Source organism: Gossypium hirsutum, chromosome A02 (genome assembly GCF_007990345.1).
Source record: "Gossypium hirsutum isolate 1008001.06 chromosome A02, Gossypium_hirsutum_v2.1, whole genome shotgun sequence".
Taxonomy (NCBI): domain Eukaryota; kingdom Viridiplantae; phylum Streptophyta; class Magnoliopsida; order Malvales; family Malvaceae; genus Gossypium; species Gossypium hirsutum.
The window spans coordinates 35,002,380-35,027,455 of NC_053425.1; the positions used below are offsets into that span (position 1 = coordinate 35,002,380).

At 37.4% G+C, this 25,076-nt stretch overlaps 2 non-coding genes across 2 annotated transcripts; both read left to right on the forward strand.

The window, feature by feature from the left end:
- The first annotated feature begins 20,684 nt into the window (after positions 1-20,684).
- LOC121217566 (small nucleolar RNA R71) lies at positions 20,685-20,790 on the forward strand. The gene has a single exon (XR_005913673.1). It is a non-coding gene; the product is annotated as a small nucleolar RNA R71 (small nucleolar RNA).
- Positions 20,791-24,494: 3,704 nt separating this feature from the next.
- Positions 24,495-24,602, forward strand: LOC121216318 (small nucleolar RNA R71). Its single transcript, XR_005912485.1, has one exon. It is a non-coding gene; the product is annotated as a small nucleolar RNA R71 (small nucleolar RNA).
- Positions 24,603-25,076: the final 474 nt, after the last annotated feature.

A 25,076-nucleotide genomic window follows, 5' to 3' on the forward strand; every position in this document is an offset into this window, starting at 1 on the left:
CAAAAGGACTTATGGGTGACATTTTTGAAATGTGATAGGCTAATTTACAAGGACCTAATAGTGCATGTAATCAAAAGGGAGGACTTGCATGTCAATTTTCCCCCCCTAATATGTAGTGGCCGGCCATGAGCATGGGTGGACAAGATGTTATGGCTAAAAACATGTCATAAACATGTTGGGGTAATGCATTATGTAAGGATTAATAAAATAAAGAGCATGGGCAATAAAATATTAGTGTTAGTAGGATGAGAAACAAAAAAAAAGAAAGGATGTGTGTGATTGTCCCCCCCATTGCCGTGAGTTGAAGGAAAGAAAAACAAAAAAAAAAGTGTTCATCCTTTGGTTCATCCTTGGCCGAAAATTTTAAGGAGGAAGGAAGAAGAAAGGTTGAAGACGTTCGGCCATGCATGTAACTAGGCTAAGGTATGTTTGATGATGTTCCATGAGATGCATGCATGTTTTAGTTGTTAGCTTGAGTTCTACCTAGCCCATGGTCTAAATCTTGCTATGTGATGGAAATGACACTCGGCCATGGATGCATCATTCTTGCTTGGTGTTGATGTTGTGTTGGTGAGATATCAAGTTATTTTTGTGACCAAGTTGAGATTTGAATTTTTGGAATGAGTAAGGTTTTCGGCTATGGTAAATATAAGGGTGATGGATGTTGTGTCATGCTAAATCTAGATGAACAATGTTAGTGCTTATATCTCGATATTCATGAGTTTCTTTCTTGGTTTTACCTCAAACCCATGAAGTATTTTGATTGGTGTTGTTAGAGGTTTCGGTCATGGGATTATAAGCTTGTTAGTTTTGATGATGAAATTTATGCCTTGCAAGGGTAAATGGTGTCTTGATGCATTCGGCCATGGTAGAAAGTAGATGTGAAATGGTAGTAAGATAAAATGCAAAATGTTAGTATTTGATTACTAGTGTATAAATGCGTATTAGCCGAGTTTTGAATTTGAAACGAAACGGTATATAACCAATACAAGTAACCATACTTGTGGGAAGTATTAAGCATATAATTGGCCTCAACATATACATGCATACTCGGCCACATGAGAAGATTAGTGTTGCATGCATTCGGTTAGAGGCAAGCACATTGATGCCTTTATCTTGGTTAGGACAATCGGCTAGAAGGGAGTGTGGGTTAATATGTTGAGTTGATGCATGATTTCACATGTATGTGACTTTAATGTCTAATCTATAAATATGGGCTAAGTGCCCTGTGTTCCTCTTTTCGATGCTCAAATGATTAAATCAATTTATTTGTTTAATTAAGCTCAAGAGCAAAGGGGATCTAAATCCGATAAAGGGAAGGAAAAAGTGGTCGAATAGCCATCGAAATCGTTCGACAACATCCGAGGTAAGTTCTTGAGTAATAGAGCTTAAATTATGATTTGATTAGATCATGTTTTAAGCAAATCAAAATCATGCTCTTTGTGTGTGGCTATTGAGCCGAAATTGCAAGAGTGATAAGTGTCTTGTGTTTGAGTTTTGCTAATGAAAATGAAATACGAATGTGTCATGATTTATTGTTAAATGTGCATGGTTATTCGAATGATGTCCGGGCTAAGTCCCGAAGGCTTTGTGCTAAGTGACCATATCCGGACTAAGATCCGAAGGCATTTGTGCGAGTTACTAATTCCGGGCTAAGCCCGAAGGCATTGGTGCGAGTTACTAAATCCGGGTTAAGTCCCGAAGGCATTTGTGCGATTTACTATAACCGGGCTATGTCCCGAAGGCATTTGAACGAGTAGCTATATCCGGTTAAATTCCGAAGGTACGTGATTCGGGAATGAACGATCTTGCTGTAAAAAAATTTCAGTTAATACGCTTGTAACATCCCAACATTGAGGTATGTTTCGTATGTGCTTTGAAGTAGTTGAGCCCGTACAAATAAGTATTCGCTCAGTTGATAAATGAGCTACCGGCCTTTGGCTAAGTTGATCTTTGTGTATGAATATAAGGGTTGGTAATGTGAAGTAAGTATGATATTGAAAATTTGTGCATATGAAATTATCTGTTTAGCTACATGAATGCTATACTTTGGTTGTGTCTAAATTCTTTGCTCAAAACTTACTAAGCATTTAATGCTTACTCCGTTTCTTTGATTCTCTGTTTTATAGATTTTGGTTCTTCAGCTATCGGACTCGGGATTTTGAAGTCGAAGTCGCCCACACTATCAAAGCTCCTTTTGGTATACTTTTGGTTGAACTCTGAAATGGCATGTATAGGACCACCTTTTTGTTGTTGGTCATAAACCCTTCGGTATTTTGTAAATTTGGATAGCCATGCGAAAATGGCTTAAATATACTTTGATCATAGCATTATAATCGTTTTGCATGTTGTCCGTCGAGAGGTATGGAAATGTTGGCAACGGTTAGCCATGGGAATGGTTATTCATGATCACTTTTGATATATGTATGACAAACTCTAGTTGATCCATGAAGGATCATGAAATAGGTAAAGTTTACCTTAAAAAATAGATGCTGGCAGCAGCAGTGATGTGGATGTGAAAAATCACTAAAAATAGTAGGAATGGAATTAAATAGTTAATAAATTATGTAATCTAACCTTGATGAATCTATTTTCATAGGAAAGTAACGAAACGTTAATATGAACAGTATATTATGAGATGTTAAAGTTTTCGTGAGACAGGGCCAGAACGGTTTCTGGATCCCTTGATCTGACTTTGGAAATTCATTATAAATTAACCAGAGACATTTAGAAGTCATGCCATATATGTATAGATTCCTTTTTGAGTCTAGTTTCTATAGAAACAAACGGCATCAGTATTTAAGCCCTGTACAGGGAGATATCCAGGTCGTAATGCATGAAGGTTAGTGTAGTCGCACCCTGTAACAGGGGAGACTTTAACTAATAAACTGTACTAATTGACCCAACCAAAAATTCTAGAAAAAAATCTGTAGATGGACATATGAGTCTAGTTTCAGGGAAAAATTATGAAACTGATTTTCGAGTTTTTGAACTCAAGATATGATTTTTAATGTGACAGTGACGCAGTTAGCCAACTGCCTGGAAATTTTTAAAATGAACTGTGCAAGTAAATGAATTAAGTCGGTCAGCACCTCGTGTTCGACTCCGGCAACGGTCTTGGGCACGGGGTGTTACAATTTTACTGGTAGATGGACATATGAGTCTAGTTTCAGGAAAAAATTACGAAACTGATTTTCGAGTTTTGGAACTCAAGATATGATTTTTAATGTGACAGTGACGCAGTTAGCCAACTGCCTGGAAATTTTTAAAATGAACTGTGCAAGTAAATGAATTAAGTCGGTCAGCACCTCGTGTTCGACTCCGGCAACGCTCTCGGGCACGGGGTGTTACAATTTTATTGGTATCAGAGCTACGGTTTAGTCGATTCTAGGACTACCGTAATACGTTTGGGTCTAGCTATACATGCCATTTTGTGATTATTTGATAGTGTGGTGATTTCTGACAATTGAAAATGTGTTTATTTATAGTAATGGATCCCGATCCCGACCGAGCGGTAGCTGATGATCTTGAGAGTGTAGCGCCTGCTCCCGCACAAGGGACAGCGCCCTCTCAACCTAATGCTAGTAATCCGAATGATGAAGCTAGACAAGCTTTCTATAGCGTGATGAATGATTGGTTCAACCAATACATTCGAACTAATACGGCTGTTCCACAACCTCCATTCCCGACAAACACAACCCCCGCACCTACCATACCTCCGGTATCTGACCAAATAAGGTCAAATAAGCCCCCAGTTGACAGAATTCGAAAACATGGGGCTACTGAATTTAAGGCTACGGATAGTGATGATGCCGAGCAAGCTGAATTTTGGTTGGACAACACTATTCGGGTACTCGATGAGCTATCTTGCACACCCGATGAGTGCCTAAAGTGTGCTATCTCCTTGCTACGTGATTCTGCCTACTATTGGTGGAATACGTTGACTTCTGTTGTGCCTAGAGAGCAAGTAACTTGGGAGTTTTTCCAAACCGAGTTTCGGAAAAAGTATATCAGTCAGAGATTTATGGATCAAAAACGGAAGGAATTTCTTAAACTTAAACAAGGTTCCATGTCGGTTACCGACTATGAACGAAAGTTTGTAAGGCTTAGCCGGTACGCACGAGAATGCATTTCCTCAGAAGCCGTAATGTGTAAACGTTTCGAGGATGGATTGAATGATGATATAAAGTTGTATGTTGGCATTTTGGAAATCCGAGAATTTGTGGCACTTGTCGAGCGAGCTTGCAAAGCCGAGGAGCTCAGTATGGAGAAAAGAAAAGCTGAGGCGGGAACAAGGGAGTTTCGTAAGAGGTCTTCGGGGAAGCCCTTCCCACAGTCATCGAAGAAATTTAGAGATGACTTAGGCCGGTCTAGGGACACTTCGGGTTTCTCTAGACGAGATCGCGATCGATCCCCTGTGAGCACACGAGTCACTTCGGTTACCAGTGTTGGAAATGATCGTCGAGACAGAACGGAATGTCGATATTGCGGTAAATGGCATTCGGGGAGTTGTAGATTCCATGATCGCTTCTGTTACAAGTGCGGATCAGTTGACCACTTCATTAAAGATTGCCCGAGGTTGTCTGAACAGAATGTAAATCAGAGTGGGAAACCGGGTGCTACCACTGCTCGAGGTAGACCATCTAGAAATACGGGCAATGCTAGTGGTGGTCAGAGAGGATCTAGAGATGCTACGACCAGATCCGAGACTCGCGCTCCTGCTAGGGCTTATGCTATACGAGCACGCGAGGATGCTTCCTCGCCAAATGTTATTACCGGTACTTTTACTCTCTTTGATACTAATGTGATTGCTTTGATTGACCCTGGTTCTACTCATTCTTATATATGCGAAACCTTAGCATCCAGTAAGACTTTACCTATTGAGTCTACTGAGTTCGTAATTCAGGTGTCAAATCCCTTGGGTCGTTACGTGCTTGTCGACAAAGTGTGTAAGAAATGCCCCCTAGTAATTCGAGATTCCTGTTTTCCGGCGGACTTGATGCTTTTGCTGTTTGATGAATTTGATGTTATTCTTGGTTTGGATTGGTTGACCGTGCATGATGCGGTTGTGAATTGCAAAAGCAAGACTATTGATTTGAGGTGCGCAAATAACGAGATAATCCGAGTTGAGTCTACGGACTTAAAGGGGTTGCCAGCTGTAATATCAGCAATGTTGGCCCAGAAATATGTAAGAAAAGGGTGCGAAGCATACCTTGCGTATGTACTTGATGACAAAGAATTAGAAAAGAAACCCGAATCTGTGCCGGTGGTTTGTGAATACCCGGATGTTTTTCCTGAAGAATTACCAGGTTTACCACCTGTTCGGGAGGTAGAGTTTGGTATTGAGCTTGTACCTGGAACTACGCCAATTTCGATAGCTCCGTATCGTATGGCACCAACCGAGTTAAAAGAATTGAAAGCTCAGTTGCAAGAGTTGACGGATAGAGGTTTCGCTCGACCAAGTTTCTCACCTTGGGGTGTACCAGTATTGTTTGTGAAAAAAAAGGACGGAACCATGAGGTTGTGCATTGACTATCGTCAGCTGAATAAAGTGATGATAAAGAATAAATATCCGTTACCGCGTATTGATGATTTGTTTGATCAACTAAAGGGAGCCTCAGTGTTTTCAAAGATAGATTTGAGATCGGGTTATTATCAGTTGCGGATTCGAGATTCGGACGTACCCAAAACTGCTTTCAGAACGAGGTACGGTCACTATGAGTTCTTAGTGATGCCGTTCGGGCTCACTAATGCCCCTGCGGTATTTATGGATTTGATGAATCGTATCTTCAGACAGTATTTGGACCGGTTCGTAGTTGTGTTCATTGATGACATCTTGGTCTATTCAAGAGATGAGACCGAACATGCTGAGCAGCTGAGATTAGTGTTGCAAATTTTGTGGGATAAGCAGTTATATGCTAAGTTCAGTAAGTGTGAGTTCTGGTTAAGAGAGGTTAGCTTCTTGGGTCATGTGGTATCCGCATCGGGTATTCGAGTTGACCCGAGCAAAATTTTAGCCATACTTAACTGGAAGCCTCCGAGAAATATTACTGAGGTTCGGAGCTTTTTGGGACTTGCCGGTTACTACCGACGGTTTGTAAAAGGTTTCTCGATGATAGCCACGCCAATAACGAAACTGCTTCAGAAAGATGTTAAGTTTGAATGGACAGAAAAGTGTCAGAAAAGTTTCGATCAATTGAAAACTCATTTGATGGAAGCTCCAGTACTAGTGCAGCCCGAATCCGGCAAAGAGTTTGTCATTTATAGTGATGCCTCCCTACTTGGGTTGGGTTGCGTATTGATGCAAGAAGGTCGAGTTGTGGCCTATGCGTCGAGACAATTAAAGCCACATGAGAAAAATTATCCGACCCATGATCTCGAATTAGCTGCCATCATATTCGCTTTAAAAATATGGCGACATTACTTATTTGGTGAGAAGTGCCATGTATTTTCGGATCACAAAAGTCTCAAATATTTGATCACTCAAAGAGACTCTGCGACAAAGACGTTGGCTTGAGTTGTTGAAAGATTATGAGCTTGTCATTGATTACCACCCGGGAAAGGCTAATGTGGTTGTGGACGCCTTAAGCCGAAAATCACTGTTTGCTTTACGAGCGATGATAGTACACTTGTCTGTTCTACCCGACAATGTGTTAGTAGCTAAATTAAAGGCCAAACCATTATTGATTCATCAAATTCATGAAGCTCAGAAAGTCGACGATGAATTGGTTGCAAAACGGGCTGAATGTGTTCCGAATATGGAATTCGAATTTCAAATTGATGATGACGATTGTTTGAGGTTCAGAAGTCGGTTGTGTGTTCCAAGAAATTCAGAACTCATTTCGATGATTCTGAACGAAGCCCATTGTAGCCGAATGTCAATTCACCCGGGGAGTACGAAAATGTACAACGATCTGAGACGCCAGTTTTGGTGGCATGGTATGAAACGAGACATTTCCGATTTTGTTTTGAAGTGTTTAATATGTCAGCAAGTAAAGGCGGAACATCAAGTGCCTACGGGTTTACTCCAGCCAATCATGGTACCTGAATGGAAATGGGATCGAGTCACGATGGATTTCGTATCTGGGTTGCCAGTATCGGCAAGTAAGAAAGATGCGATTTGGGTTGTTGTGGATAGACTGACTAAGTCGGCTCACTTTATCCCCGTACGTACGGATTTTTCATTGGATAAACTAGCTGAATTGTATATTTCTCAGATTGTGAGATTACACGGGGTACCTATTTCTATCGTGTCGGATAGAGATCCGAGATTCACTTCGCGATTTTGGAAGAAATTGCAAGAAGCTTTGGGTACCAAGCTGCATTTTAGCACCGGTTTTCATCCACAAACCGATGGTCAATCCGAGCGGATAATTCAGATACTTGAGGATATGTTGAGATGTTGCATCCTCGAGTTTAGTGGTTCATGGGAACGGTATTTACCTTTGATTGAAATCGCTTACAACAATAGTTTTCAATCAAGTATTAAGATGACACCTTACGAGGCCTTGTACGGGCGTAAATGCCGTACACTATTGTTTTGGACCGAGCTCGGTGAAAGTAAAATTTTCGGAGTGAATTTGATTAAAGATGCTGAACAGAAAGTAAGAATAATTTGTGAAAGTCTGAAGGCAGCATCAGATCGTCAGAAGTCGTATGCTGATTTAAAACGAAGAGATATTGAGTATCAAGTGGGAGACAAAGTGTTTCTTAAGGTCTCGCCTTGGAAAAAGATACTCAGATTTGGCCGTAAGGGCAAATTGAGTCCGAGATTCATTGGGCCGTATGAGATCTCCGAACGAGTTGTCCTAGCTGCATATAGGTTGCTTTTACCCCCTGAACTCGAAAGAATCCACAACGTTTTTCATGTTTCGATGCTTCAACGTTACAGATCCGATCCTTCGCACGTAATAAACCCCCCCGAGGTCAAAATTCAAGCCGATATGAGTTATGAGGAAGAACCGATTCATATCCTAGCTCGTGAAGTGAAAGAGTTGCGAAACAAAAGGGTTCCGATAGTGAAAGTGTTATAGCTCAAACACGGGATCGAAGAAGCTACTTGGGAATCCGAGAACTCTATGAAAGAGAGATACCCAAACCTATTTACCGGTAAGATTTTTGGGGACAAAAATTTCTTAAGTGGGGGAGAGTTGTGACAGCCCTAAAGCGACCCTAGTCGGAAAGCGGTTTCGGGACCGCTAAACCGAGTCACCAAATTATTTGAATGTGATATTTATTGTCTAAAATATGTGATTATGAATGTGTGAAAGTTTTAGGCTTCGATTTAGTAAATTGCATGTGAATTTAGTCAAAATGACTTATGGGTGACATTTTTGAAATGTGATAGGCTAATCTACAAGGACCTAATAGTGCATGTAATCAAAAGGGAGGACTTGCATGTCAATTTCCCCCTAATATGTAGTGGCCGGCCATGAGCATGGGTGGACAAGATGTTATGGCTAAAAACATGTCATAAACATGTTGGGGTAATGCATTATGTAAGGATTAATAAAATAAAGAGCATGGGCGATAAAATATTAGTGTTAGTAGGATGAGAAACAAAAAAAAAAGAAAGGATGTGTGTGATTGTCCCCCCCATTGCCGTGAGTTGAAGGAAAGAAAAACAAAAAAAAAAAGTGTTCATCCTTTGGTTCATCCTTGGCCGAAAATTTTAAGGAGGAAGGAAGAAGAAAGGTTGAAGACGTTCGGCCATGCATGTAACTAGGCTAAGGTATGTTTGATGATGTTCCATGAGATGCATGCATGTTTTAGTTGTTAGCTTGAGTTCTACCTAGCCCATGGTCTAAATCTTGCTATGTGATGGAAATGACACTCGGCCATGGATGCATCATTCTTGCTTGGTGTTGATGTTGTGTTGGTGAGATATCAAGTTATTTTTGTGACCAAGTTGAGATTTGAATTTTTGGAATGAGTAAGGTTTTCGGCTATGGTAAATATAAGGGTGATGGATGTTGTGTCATGCTAAATCTAGATGAACAATGTTAGTGCTTATATCTCGATATTCATGAGTTTCTTTCTTGGTTTTACCTCAAACCCATGAAGTATTTTGATTGGTGTTGTTAGAGGTTTCGGTCATGGGATTATAAGCTTGTTAGTTTTGATGATGAAATTTATGCCTTGAAAGGGTAAATGGTGTCTTGATCAATTCGGCCATGGTAGAAAGTAGATGTGAAATGGTAGTAAGATAAAATGCAAAATGTTAGTATTTGATTACTAGTGTATAAATGCGTATTAGCCGAGTTTTGAATTTGAAACGAAACGGTATATAACCAATACAAGTAACCATACTTGTGGGAAGTATTAAGCATATAATTAGCCTCAACATATACATGCATACTTGGCCACATGAGAAGATTAGTGTTGCATGCATTCGGTTAGAGGCAAGCACATTGATGCCTTTATCTTGGTTAGGACAATCGGCTAAAAGGGAGTGTGGGTTAATATGTTCAGTTGATGCATGATTTCACATGTATGTGACTTTAATGTCTAATGTATAAATATGGGCTAAGTGCCTTGTGTTCCTCTTTTCGATGCTCAAATGATTAAATCAATTTATTTGTTTAATTAAGCTCAAGAGCAAAGGGGATCTAAATCCGATAAAGGGAAGGAAAAAGTGGTCGAATAGCCATCGAAATCGTTCGACAACATCCGAGGTAAGTTCTTGAGTAATAGAGCTTAAATTATGATTTGATTAGATCATGTTTTAAGAAAATCAAAATCATGCTCTTTGTGTGTGGCTATTGAGCCGAAGTTGCAAGAGTGATAAGTGTCTTGTGTTTGAGTTTTGCTAATGAAAATGAAATACGAATGTGTCATGATTTATTGTTAAATGTGCATGGTTATTCGAATGATGTCCGGGCTAAGTCCCGAAGGCTTTGTGCTAAGTGACCATATCCAGACTAAGATCCGAAGGCATTTGTGCGAGTTACTAATTCCGGGCTAAGCCCGAAGGCATTGGTGCGAGTTACTAAATCCGGGTTAAGTCCCGAAGGCATTTGTTCGAGTTACTATAACCGGGATATGTCCCGAAGGCATTTGAACGAGTAGCTATATCCGGTTAAATTCCGAAGGTACGTGATTCGGGAAGGAACGATCTTGCTGTAAAAAAATTTCAGTTAATACGCTTGTAACATCCCAACATTGAGGTATGTTTCGTATGTGCTTTGAATTAGTTGAGCCCTTACAAATAAGTATTCGCTCAGTTGATAAATGAGCTACCGGCCTTTGGCTAAGTTGATCTTTGTGTATGAATATAAGGGTTGGTAATGTGAAGTAAGTATGATATTGAAAATTTGTGCATATGAAATTATCTGTTTAGCTACATGAATGCTATACTTTGGTTGTGTCTAAATTCTTTGCTCAAAACTTACTAAGCATTTAATGCTTACTCCGTTTCTTTGATTCTCTGTTTTATAGATTTTGGTTCTTCAGCTATCGGACTCGGGATTTTGAAGTCGAAGTCGCCCACACTATCAAAGCTCCTTTTGGAATACTTTTGGTTAAACTTTGAAATGGCATGTATAGGACCACCTTTTTGTTGTTGGTCATGAACCCTTCGGTATTGTGTAAATTTGGATAACCATGCGAAAATGGCTTAAATATACTTTGATCATAGCATTATAATCATTTTGTATGTTGTCCGTTGAGAGGTATGGAAATGTTGGCAACGGTTAGCCATGGGAATGGTTATTCATGATCACTTTTGATATATGTATGACAAACTCTAGTTGATCCATGAAGGATCATGCAATAGGTAAAGTTTACCTTAAAAAATAGATGCTGGCAGCAGCAGTGATGTGGATGTGAAAAATCACTAAAAATAGTAGGAATGGAATTCAATAGTGAATAAATTATTTAATCGAACCTTGATGAATCTATTTTCATAGGAAAGTAACGAAACGTTAATATGAACAGTATATTATGAGATGTTAAAGTTTTCGTGAGACAGGGCCAGAACGGTTTCTGGATCCCTTGATCTGACTTTGGAAATTCATTATAAATTAACCAGAGACATTTAGAAGTCATTCCATATATGTACAGATTCCTTTTTGAGTCTAGTTTCTATAAAAATAAACGGCATCAGTATTGAAGCCCTGTACAGGGAGATATCTAGGTCGTAATTCATGAAGGTCAGTGTAGTCACACCCTGTAACAGGGGAGACTTTAACTAATAAAATTTACTAATTGGCCCAACCAAAAATTCTAGAAAAAAATCTGTAGATGTACATTTGAGTCTAGTTTTAGGGAAAAATTACGAAACTGATTTTCGAGTTTTGGAACTCAAGATATGATTTTTAATGTGACAGTGACGCAGTTAGCCAACTGCCTGGAAATTTTTAAAATGAACTGTGCAAGTAAATGAATTAAGTCGGTCAGCACCTCGTGTTCGACCCCGGCAACGGTCTCGGGCACGGGGTGTTACAAATAACTTTTCCAGGGTATAAATACCTTAGTGCTAAAATGTCAAAAACATTCATTTTGGTACCTATTTCATCTCCAACAAAAATGTATTAAAAAATGTTACAACTGTAACACCCCTTACCCGTATTCGACGCCGGAACAGGGTACGAGGCATTATCGGACTTACCACACAAATAATCATGCAATTCATGCAATATTAAAGCAGTAAAATACAATCATATTAAAGATTATTTTTAACATACGAACTTACCTCAGTACAAAATGGCTAATTGTTCGATTTAGTCCACAACTTTGTTCTTTCCCCGGTCTATGTCAAAACCTTATCTTTCTTGATAATCGACCTTGAAAGCTTGGCCAAAAGCCTAGCTATGGTGACTCTTCAAATTTGGCACAAGGGGACTAAATTGGAGACGATGACATCTTTTTATTTGTTTTATTTGTCTTTTTTTACCATTTTACCAAAATGACCTTAATGCCAAACTTGAAAATTTACCTAACCTTGTCCATTTTTGTCCATCATATGATATAATGGTCTAATTACCATTTAAGGACCTCAAATTTAAGAATTTCATAGCAATTAGACACCTCTAGCATCCAGAACACTCATTTTGCACTTATTGCAATTTAGTCGTATTAGTTAAATTAGACACTTTATCGATAAAATTTCTTAACGAAATTTTCACACAATCATTCAATCATATTGTAGACCTTAAAGAAATAATAAAATTAACATTTCTACTTTAGATTTGTGGTCCACTATTCTGATTTGACCCTAAAACGGGTTGTTATAACTCTCCCCCTTTAGGGATTTTCGTCCATGAAAATCTTACCGAAAAAGAAGTTTAGGTACTATTTTCTTATAGCTTCTTTGGGTTCCCACGTAGCCTCATCAACCCCATGTCTTTTCCGTAAAACTTTCACTAGGGCTATACTTTTATTTCTCAACAGTTTAACTTCCCGAGCTAAAATCTTGATCGGTTCTTCACCATAAGTTATATCTTGTCGAATCTCAACCTCTGTCGGTTAAATCAAATGCGATGGATCTGATTGATATCTTCGCAACATAGACACATGAAACATGTTGTGGATTCTTTCCAATTTCGACGGTAAAGCTAACCGATATGCCACTGGCCCTATTCTTTCCAAAACATCATACGGACCAATAAAGCGCAGACTCAGTTTACCCTTGCGACTGAATCTAAGGATTTTCTTCCACGGAGTCACCTTCAAAAATACCTTATCACCAACTTGAAATTCAATTTCTTTTCGTTTTAGATCCGTGTATGATTTCTATCTATCCGAAGCTACTTTCAAACAATCACGAATTATTTTCACTTTTTCTTCGGTTTCTCTAGCCAAATCAGCCCCGTGAATCTGTCTCTCACTGAGCTCGACCAAGTACAATGGAGTTCGACACTTGTGGCCATAAAATGCCTCATACGATGCCATCTTTATACTCGACTGAAAAATGTTGTTGTAAGCAAATTCGACTAAAGGTAGATATTTTTCCCAACTACCTTTGAACTCTAAAACACAAAAGCGAAGCATATCTTCAAGTACCTAAATCATCCTTTTAGATTTACCATCAGTTTACGGATAAAAATCGATACTAAAATTCAAGTTTGTACCCAAAGCTTCTTGCAGCTTCTTCCAAAATCGAGATGTAAACCTCGGATCTCTATTCGAAATAATAGAAATAGGCACCCCATGCAATCTAAAAATTTCAGCTATGTACAACTCAGTTATAATCGAGTTATCATCAAATAAAGTCAGTTGCGTATTCATTTCTCTTAAAGCAAACAAAAATTTCCTACTCAAAGCATCGACGACTACATTCGCCTTTCCTGGATGATAATCGATTACTAACTCATAGTCTTTCAGCAACTCGAGCCATCTCCATTGTCACAAATTCAAATTCTTTTGAGTCATTAAATACTTCAAACTCTTGTGGTCGGTAAAGATGTGGCACTTCTCACTGAATAAATGGTATCTCCAAATCTTTAAAGCAAACACAATTATAGCCAATTCTAAATCGTGCGTCGGATAATTCTTTTCATGCGGTTTCAACTGTCTCGAGGCATAAGCTATCACTTTGCCCTCTTGCATCAACACACATCCAAGATCGTTCAATCCCTAAAAATCACAAACTCTTTTCCTGATTCAGGTTGCATTAAAACTAGTGCCTTAATCAACAATACTTTCAACTATTCAAAACTCTTTTGGCATTTTTTTGACCACTCGAACTTAACATTTTTCTGTAACAATCTTGTCATAGGTGTTGCGATCATCGAAAATCCTTTGACAAACTTCGATAATTCCTGGCTAAGCCCAAAAAAGCTTCTAACTTGGATACATTTCTCGACGGTTTCTAATCAACAATTGCCGAAATCTTACTCGTATCAACCCTTATCTGTCAATTCTAGCAACTGAGACTTCAATTCCTTCAATTCAATTGGAGCCATTCTATACGAAACTATTAATATCGGTGTAGTCCCTGGTACCAAATCAATGGCAAACTCTACCTCTCTGACCAGTGGTAACCGTTGTAACTCTTCTAGAAACACATCTGGATATTCAAAAACTACCAGTACTGATTCAATCTTTAATTCAGACACTTTTTTATTCAATACATACGTAAGAAATGCTTCAGAACCCTTTCTTACATACCTCTGAGTCGACATCGACGAAACCACAGTAGGCAATTCACTCGACTCATCTGATTCAACCCGAAGTTCATTATTTTGACATTTCAATTCAATAACCTTTCGTCTATAATTCACTGCTACATCATGTAGAGTCAACCAATCCATTCCAAGAATCACGTCAAACTCATCAAATTGAAAAAGCATTAAGTCATCTGGAAAACAGTGACCTCGAATCATTAAAGGACAACTCTTGCAAACTTTATCAACTAAAACATATTTGCCTAAGGGGTTCAACACCTTAATCACAAACTTAGTAGAATCAATAGGCATATTCTTACTAGATACCAAATTTATGCAAATATAGAAAACCATGAGTTTTTTGATTTATGTGGTTTATGTGAATTCAGGTACTGGTCATGTACGTCCTACTGGTGGCTGGGTAGTTCGGCATGTGTTGCGAATACCTGACAGCTTGTGTGATTAGCCCATGTATCTACATCTTGGCTGCCAGCTTGTGTGTGTAGGCCCGTGATTAGCTCTTGTGCGAGCCCTATGTGTTATGAGATATGAGGTAGCATTGGCTACATATGTGGCACTTATGTGCAAAAATTTTCGTGTATTCGATAATATTCCAAGTGTTCAACGGGTAATCCGAAGAGTATGTCAAAGATGACAAAGTATGTAACTATGTTACGAGTTAGTACAGGTATGTATGTAAAACTCATGAGTATGGACTTTAGTATGAGATGAACTCTTGGTAAGAAAGCTAATGAGTAAGTTGTGCCTAGATACATGATGATATTTATGTTAACTTATGTTGAATAATTATATGATTAATGTATGATTAATCATGCTTATTATTTACATGCAAACTTGATAAGCTTTAAAGCTTACTCCCTTTTTCTTTCCATTCCTTATAGTGTCACCAAGCTAGCTCAGGGATTGAGGAATGTCGGAGCTCGATTCACACTATCAAATGATTGTTTTGGGTATACTTGATTTCAATATTTTGATTATGGAATGTATAGGGAGTTGGTCATTTTGTTATGTGTCATATTGGTTTAGTCAAATGTGTTGGCAATGTAATAGTTAATGGTTCATTTTGTATATGACCATTGGAAGTTGGCTAATATTAATTTTATTGGTCATTGGTATATTTATGTGATGTTTATGCATGATAGATGTTAGTATGTGCAAATGATGTATTGATATCTTGTCTATGGCCAATTTCGTTGTATGTATATGCTTGGATTGGTGTTGCTTGTTATTGTGTAGGTTGGTCCAAGTAAGGGTTGCAAAATGGCTTGGTAAATAGCCTTATTTTTGTCCACACAAGTAGAGGCATGGCCGTGTGTCTCAGCCCTATGACAGACACGGCCTAGAGACATGGGCGTGTGTCTAGGGCGTGTAAAGTTTGCACCTATTTTATGAAAATTTCAAAAATTAAATTCGCCACATGACCTAGCACACGGACGTGTGACTTGGCTGTGTAACTCCCTTTGGTGCATGACATCATAAACAGAGAGTTCAATGGGTTAGGGACATGGGCGTGTGTGACCACACGGCCTACCCACACGGACGTGTCCCAAGCCAAACGGGCGTGTGACCTTGTTTTGATGAATTTTTTTTATGTGTTGAAGAATTTTCTAAAATTCTCAGTTTACTCTCGAACCGCCTCCAATACATGTTTTGGGCCTCGTAGGCTCGTTTTAGGGACGATACGATTATAAATGAAAAGTTTTAAATTTGGATGGAAATTTATGCCTCGGTTTGTATGTTAGCTTGTGTTTAAGCCTAGTAATACCTCGTACCCTATTTCGGCGTTGGATACGGGTAAGGGGTGTTACACAGATCATGCACATACTAGCTAACCTATAATTACTATATTAGATTGATCCCTCCTATTTCACTCTATTTTTTTCAAAATCTACCATAATGTATCTACTTAACCCTCAATACGTATTGCCAAACATCTATAGTTGAGCTGTTCAAGACCAATGGAAAATGATAAACACAAATTTATATTTTGGTTCGTGTTTTGTATAAAGGTTTATCAAGAAGTGTTTTCTAGCTCAAAAATAGGTACTAAAGATAAACAAAAAGGTTAGCTTTTTGGCTCTAGGTGTATTCTAAATAATGTCTTAGGTCATCCCTAAGTATCTTAATATTCACAACTTTAACCAACCCAACAACCACAAATTCAACAATTTATCATTCATACTAGCATGCTCGTTTCCTTGTATTCTCTATATCATTTGGTACATTTAATTTCTTTAATGCCTATTTATAGTGTAATATATAGAACTTAATAGTCTAATAATAAAAAATCCAAAATCACCTATCCTTATGCCAAATTTATTGTAAATACAAGTAACCTATGTACATGCTCCTAACCAATCACTTGTATTTCTACAAGCTCAACCACACAATTGACAAGAAAATCAAAGAAAAGCGTAAAAATTTAAAACAAAATTTCTATGTTACCACCCCACACTTTAGAAAACAGATTGTCCTCAAAGTGTAGCCCCTAAAAAGATAATGAAAGAAGTTACTCGATTGATCGTGATGTCTCCATAGGCTATTGGTGGGTGCTTCCTCCATGCTCATTGAAAGTTCTAATTGTTGTGCCTCCTCAATATGGGGTTCCTACATAAAAATTTTAAAAAAAGCATATAATAAATAATAATTTATCATTACTCATACTCTTAATGAAAAAAATCATCCTAAATATTAATACAAATCCAAAATAGAAACATTCCGTTTTAATCTAAATCACCAAACCAAGGCAAATGCCCTTTTCAATAGCTGCTTTTCCTTTTCCCATTTTGTATACTTAGTGGGAGCTTCCACCCGTTAAAGGTGCATGGTGGGTTGGGCTTTGGATGATGGGCCCTTTTGGTGTAGATTATTACAGTTGGAATGCCACCTCATAGTCGTCCTCATCTCTCGGGAGATCATGATCATCCTGTTCATTGTCATCCTCTAAAGCAACTTCCTCTTTTTTGATTATATTATGTGTTTGTCTGAACATATTTGGCTGATAGTTTGAAGCTCTCAACCCGCTTGGTTGGGAAAATTCTTCAAGAATCAAGCCAATCTCTTGTATCCATCTGATCATTCTATCGAATTTTTCTTCAGTGCTCCCACTTGCTCTTCTCAGAGCTTTCGATTTTCTTTCCTTTTGAGTGAAATTGGAACGTACATATTTTATTTCCTTCTTTAGTTCCAATTGATAATTTGTTTTGTCTGAAGCTCAACATATTGCGTATAAAATGAATCTCTAATTATGCTTCTTGTTGGCTTTATGAACTGCTCGTTTTCATCAATCTAAACATCTGCGCTTTTACAAAATGCCGTCATGAGATGGGGAAAGAAAATCCCAACCTTCTGGCCATTAAGACAATGCTTCATATTTTGATGGATCCATTGTCCAATGCATATCTACTTTTTCTATAAAATGCCATATAACAAAAGAGCTCGGAATGTATTGACATTATAGACGTTAAAGGTAGGTGTAATTCTGGTGCAAATAAGCTACATCCACATTTAAGTTATTGGAAACATTATAACTTGAATGAAATTAGTCGATAATCCGATATCTTGTTAGACGTTCCATTCCCCTCGGTTTTCAATTAAGTATTTTATGATGTTCTCCATGTCTATGTCTTTAAACTCCATTAAATCAATATTTTGTAAATAATCAGATTCATAGTATGGAGCATCATAATAGTTGCAAATCTTTTTTGGAGAGAATGGTACATCTTTTCCTCTTATTGTTACTATTTTCCACATTTATTCACAAGGATGCCACGTTTCCTCATATTTAAGAGCGGGCTAAAATTCTTGTAGAAATGGAATAACAATAATATCTTTGGGAGTGACATAGAATCTCTCCCATCTATGGTACCATAACAAAAAACATATTTCATGACAAAAAACCATTAATTGTTCGAACCCCATTTCTTTAATAAAAGTTTTACCTTGAAGTTTAACATTGTACTTCTCAACATTTTGGTTTCGAAATTTTAAGGGATTCAAAACTATCGGTGGTTCTTAGACAATCGTCTTTTTGGATTTTCTAGATGGCATTTTGACTATAATCTATGCTAATACAAATGAGATATCAAGCAATATTTCCAATGTAACAATAAAAAGAAAGTTTTGAACCGTTAACCTCGATGTTGTTGCCTTTGTTGCTTTGGTCCCATCCGATCATGTTGATCCTGCATCCACGCATATTCCAAATAGCAAAAGAGGCTTTGAAAATTTAGGGATTTAATGAAAAAGGGTTTTAGGGTTTGAAAGAATTTTAAAAGGGTTAGGATATTAAGAAAGGTTAAAAACAATGATTCTAGGATTAAAAACTGGGTAAAATAAAGTTTATTCCATCGGGTTGCACAAATCTGGTCCAGTCAACCCTATAGAAAATTGTAGTGATGTCGCGGCACAGTGGTTTTTTGTCATGACATCCCTATCAGTTTACCGTTGTCACGACATCGGGGTTCGATGTCGTGACACACTCTAGAATTTTGGATTTATGGGTATACTGGCTTCGGTTTCACGAAACACAGCTTTGTGTAATGACTTTGAAAGGATTTTCACAATTTCATCAATTCTACCTTTGATGTTGCGACATTGGCTTTATTTTCACCTAAAATTCCAATTTCTAGAGTGTTACGATTTCTATAAAACATGAGTTTAATAAAAATTAAAACCTATAATAAATAGTTAGCTAAATATATGATAATTTACAAAAAATTAAATATTAATTTAAGTAGTTTAAGTTTTACTGCTAGTTCATCTAACAACATCATTATTTCACAAAACGATGATTCTTAAGTTCTATCAGTATTAGTCCATTGCCAGTCGTGTCACTCCACCTTTGTCCACTTATTTCTTTCTTTAAACTTATTTTTTTGACCTGCATGAAATAAAGGAAGTACATCCCTTGACTCAGGATTGTTAGAAATTGATAATTCATTGCAATGCTCCATTGACTTCTTCATACCTTCCTCCCTTTGTTGGTGACCAAACTTAAAAGTTTCGGTCTCACCATTAATTTTCATGGTTAATTCAATTTTCTTTAAATCAATAGTGGACCTTGAGGTGGCTAGAAAAGTTCTACCTAGCAAGATTGGTATTTCTTGATCTTCCTCAAAATCTAGAACCACAAAGTCTCTTAAGATGATAAAGCTGTGCACTTTGACTAACACATCTTCTAGTACTCTTTTCGGATGCAGTGAGGATATGTTGGCCAACTGTAGTGTTATCTTGGTTTTTTGAGGGCCCCTAACCCGAGTTTTTCAAAAATGGATAAGGACATTAGATTAATACTAGCTCTTAGGTCACATAGAGCTATATTAAAATGAATGCTCCCTATCTCTATGAGGATAGTAAAACTTCCCAGGTCTTTCAATTTTTGAGGAACTTGTCTTGAGATAATCACACTATAGGAAGCGTTTATATTAACTTGTTCACCTACCATAATTTTCCTGCACCTAGACATAATTTCCTTTAAAAACTTGGCGTATATAGGAACTTTCTCAATTAATTCAATCAAGGGTAGGTTAACGTTTAAAGTTTTGAACAAGTTCAGAAAACTTTCAAACTTGTCTTCATCCTACTTTTTCTTCTCTCCTAGTCTTGAAGGGAATGGTATCTTCGTCATGGTAGAATATTTAGTTGTTTCTATTTCTGGCTAAACTCCCAGTGCAACTACTTCCTCTAGTTCAAGTTCATTGTTAGCTTCTAGGGATCTTTCTTGAAGATCATTAGTATTCTCCATATGTATCTTTTAAGATAGCATCTCTGGGCTATTCAGTACTTTACCCAAGTATAGCACTATTACTTTTACGTGCTTCTTTTCTTCTCTATGAGGATTATGTTCGGTAGTGTTGGGAATACCTATGCCAATTTGTATTTTTATATCACTAATCATGCTCTTCAATTGGCTCATCTAATCTTCAAGTTTAGTCAATGTTCTCGTTGAATTGGTGCACTCAGACTGCACCTACTTTACATATATTCTAATTGACTACATCTCCCGCTCGATTCTATTAAGATGTTGCCCACATATAGTATAGGCATTCGGGTTGGCCCTTTCTTGATGTTTCTGTAAATATAGAGGTTGATAGTTAGAATTTTTAACTTGATTTGAGAGGTTACCTCCTCCTTAATTTCCTACCTATCTCAAGTTTGGGTGATCTCTCTATCCGGGATTGTATGTATTCGAATAGGATTTCCACCCCTATTTCTGATGTAGTTCACATCCTTGGTAAGATTGTTAATATATTGGAAGAGTGATTTGTCTCCTCTATAGACAGATAGTGCATTATTTTCAACCTCTTTACAGTTGATTTTGTCCACTAACTATTGATATCTGTCATCCTCCTGGAAAACCTTCACCGTAAATGGTCTTTAGCCATATGTATATCGTATAGTTGGCCATTGTCAGGAATTCATCGCCATAGTTTCTATTAATTTTATGCATTCTCATACATTCTATTCATTAAGGTTCCTCCTACTGTTTCTTCTAATCCTGACCTTGAATGCATATCCAACCCGTTGTAGAAAATTTGCAGTCGTAATCACTCAGGTAATCCATGGTGTGGGCACTTCTGAATCAACATTTTAAAATACTCCCATGCTTCGTGAAATTTTTCTCCTTCTAACTGCTTGAACATTAAAATTTTCTTTCTTAGCTAGACCGTCTTGTTAATAGGGAAAAACTTTTGTAGGAATTTCATTACAAGTTCATCCCACGTCGTGATTGATCTTGGTGTCTACGAATTTAGCCAAGAAAAGGCATTATCAAGTAATTAAAGGTAAACAATCGAAGAGGAATAGCATCATCAGTGAACCCATTGTATTTGAAGGTATCACAAAGCTGGAGGAACCGTTTTAAATGCATACTCGGATCTTCGATAAATTATACTAAAAATAATGAGGCAAATAAAAGAATAGTAAAGAAATGAAAAGTAAGAAACAAAATAAGCGAATATATATCAAATATGGGCATAGGTGATTAGCTCACTTTGGTAATCATAATCAACTGTCGTCTTGGGCTTCGTTGTCAATCAACTAGTCAATACCCTAACAGGATCTTCCGATATGTCCATTGAAATAATGAGTTGGCAAGAACTACTTACCTTCTAGCCTCACAGTCTAGATCGATTTAGGGTTAAAGTGTTCACAGATAGGCAATACCAAATTTGGGTTAATTCCCACCTTGATGACTTCCTAGGGTTGTCAGGCCCAGGGTTTAGATTATTCCTTTCCTGAACAACTAATCCATTAAGAAATCCCTACAAAACAATTAATTATTCATACCGCCACTTGCTAATCCCCCAAATGAGGATTAGTTCCTCAAGGATCTAGTAACCAATATAAACTTGAATGGAAGAATGAACATAAAGAACAATTTCAAGAGTAAAGTTTAGAATAAGTTTGATTGGTATTGAAATTAAACGCATAATACTCATAGAGTTTGATATTAATTCAAGAATCTGATTTCTTCATAGAAATAAATAATAAGAACGAGAATAAAATCTAAAACCAAAGAAAATGGAAAAAAACTAAAGACTAAAACTAAAGAGAAAATTATATCATATCAAAGGGTGTTCGTAACATGCACTAAATGAGCCTATTTAAAGACTTTAGGGTGGTAGTCGTCCTCAAACCTAGGTCAGCTACCATTCTCATGTTTAATGTTTGATTTTGTGGACCAAAATACCCCTGGCTAGTAATTATTTCCTATACAGAGGCGATGTCGTGATACACCAGGTTCCGTGTCACGACATTGAGGGTAGTATGCTCAACTTCAGGGGTATGTCGTGACATTGAATGCAGTTTTGGATTTTTCTTATTCTGCTCCCTATGTTGCAACATCCTATGCTCCATGTTGCAACCTAAGGACCAGTATCGAGTTAATATCCCTTCTAATGGTCTCCTGCACACTCACAAAGTATATTAGCTCACCTTTAGGCCTTATTCGGCCCTTAAGGTTAATAAAAGATCCAAATTAAAGATTTTATTAATAATTAATACTTATTGAAATGTAGTTAAAACTTAATTAAAATGTTTATATTCAATCTCCTAAAATGCGAAAACTAGTTTAATCTGCTACATCAAATTACGACAGATCATTTGGCTGGGTGTAATGGCTTGGAGGGTGTAGCTAATGATAAGGACAATATATAGAGGCCATTTAGGGCTTGACTTACCATGAAAACTTGGGGAATTTCTTTGAAGATCACTTTGAACCAAGAATGGAAAGTTTCCGAAAATGGCTTACATGTCGTGCCATAGAGAAGGCATGGCGCATCACGACGTGAATTCTAGCCAATTTTTTTAGAAGTAGGTATGTAGCGTCATAGGATGTCTATGGCAAAACATGATAATAAATTATTGGATTTTCAGGTTTGATATGGGTGTGTCGTGCCTTGGGATTGTTATGTGACAACATGGCTACGATTTGTCCTCTTCAAGACTTGTCAAAGGCCTTCGGTTGTCCATACTTTCCCCCAATTAACATCTAGCTCCTTCATTGCTCCTAAAACCCTATTTTCTTCTAATTCTAACATCAAATAAAAGAATACTAATCCTAAAATCTAATTAAAAATAAAAACAAAACTAGTCTACAATATTTACAACTTAATTAAAGTTTGATGGTTTAAAAATTATATTGTGCCACCGAACTTATCGTATTGTTCCTTAAACTTCACCATCGTCTTCATCCAGCGCTCTCAACCATCTTGGGTTTTCCAATCGCTTCTTATCCTATTAAGATCTCTCCCTTTGTCCCATTCTCTTGTATTTCACTTACTTGCACTTGTATAACTTGAAACATAACTTTGATCCAGACAATTAGGGATTAAATCGAATAAAACATAACATTCCTCCCTAACTAGTCCTTTATTTAGAGAATCATCACCGCATTTGAACACTTTTATTTCACCATCAATTTTCATTACAAGCTCATTTCATTTGAGATCGATGGTCAACTTAGATGTGACCAATAATGGTCTTCCCAACAGAATGAGGATTTCTCGATCTTCCTCGAAATCAAGGACTACTAAGTCAACAGGGATTGTAAATCCCCATACCTTGACCAATACATCATTGAGTACACCTTTTGGATGTACCAACGATCTATCAGCTAATTGTAGTGTTATAGATGCAGTTTTAAGATCCTTAAGTCAAAATTTTCAATAGATCGATAAGGGCATTAAGTTTATGCTAGCCCCTAAATCACACTGGGATTTATTGAAATGTCAGTCCTCTATCTCTATTGGAATAGTGAAGCTACTCAAATCTTTTAACTTCGAGGGTATCTTTTTAGCAATTCAAGCACTATAGGAGGCATCAATGTCATTTTGCTTACCCTTTTTCATTTTTTATAGTGTGACATGATTTCCTTTAAATACTTGGCATATTTCAGGTTTTATCATTTAATTCTAAGAGCAGTAAATTTAAGAAAATTTATGAAATCTACTTCATCCCTCTTTTCATGTCCTCTAATTGTGTCAAGAATGGTACCTTCGTGGTGCTTAGCTTTGTATATACTAGATTAGACACCATTTCTACCATCTCCTCAATCAGTTCATTGGTCTCTTCCTCCTCCATGGGTTTGTCGACATATTTAGGAACCTTCTCATCTTCATATGTGGGTGTTTTCGGGTTTTCAAGTGTTTTTCCTGATCGCAGAGTGATCATATTTACGTGCTCTTCCCATCTCTCTGAGGATTGTTCTTTATGGTACTAAGGATATTCCAAACATAGTCATTAGCTTACTCATCTGGTCATAGAGGCTATCCATTTAGGATTCAATTCGTCCATACGTGACTTGGACTTGTTGAATGTCCGTCTTCATTATTTGCATCTCCCTTTCTAATCGATCAAATCGTTGACCACATGTAACATGGTCATTACCTACAAATCTTTGTTGTAAGTGTGGAGGTTGATAACAATGGTTTCATTGGTCTTGTCTTTGATTTCCACCTCCTTGGTTGTCTCCCCACTTGAGGTTCAGATGATCCTTCCAACTAGGATTATAGGTATTTGTATAGGGATCTCTATCCCTATTACCTATGAAATTCACCTTGTCTGACTAGTTCCTAGAATATAGCTTCGATTTTCTTGGTTTGGCAATCAAATGTAAATGGTTGAGCTTCTTTAAGATATGATTATATGTATCGTCTTTGTTGGTAGCTTTTACCATTGGAGGCTTTGATTTATATGTGAATCTTTCATTGGGCCACATATATGCATTTATAGCCATATCATCTATATTCTTGTATGCTCGTTCATAAGTGTGGCATGATAGATCTTCTGACCACTCTATCTAGGTTGGATTTGATATTACCATCAACATCATTATAGAATATCTAAATTTGGAGCCATGCTTGCAATCCATAGTGTGGGGGCATTTCCTTATCATCAACTTGAAATGTTCCCATGCTTTATAAAGGGAATCACCTTCATATTACTTGAAATTAGCAATTTCTCACCTAGGTTGAATGGTTCTACTAATCGAGAAAAAATTATGAAGAAAATTTTTCACCAAATCGCCGCACGTGGTGATGGAACTTGGTTCTAATGAGTCTAAACAATTGGCTACATTGTCACACAAAGAGAATGGGAAAAATTAGAGATGCACAGTATCATTGATTACCCCGTATCTTTGAAGGTGTCATAGAGTTGAATCGCTTTAGGTGTTGATTTGGATCTTCCACCATGTTTTCTTGCAATGCAATGTGTTCTGGATCATTTGATTTTTTTGCAATATTTATCTCAAAATTATTGGCATTAATCGTCACCTTTCGATACTACTTCACACCGCATCTAATATAGGCAGTGCGTATTCACACAACGTCCTTTGATCCATCAGGACTTCATCTCGGATGTTTGCTTATTGTTCATGTGGATCCTCAAATAATAGATTCTCTCGAGGTGTAGTAACTACCATGGGTGGATCAATGTTCATCAACT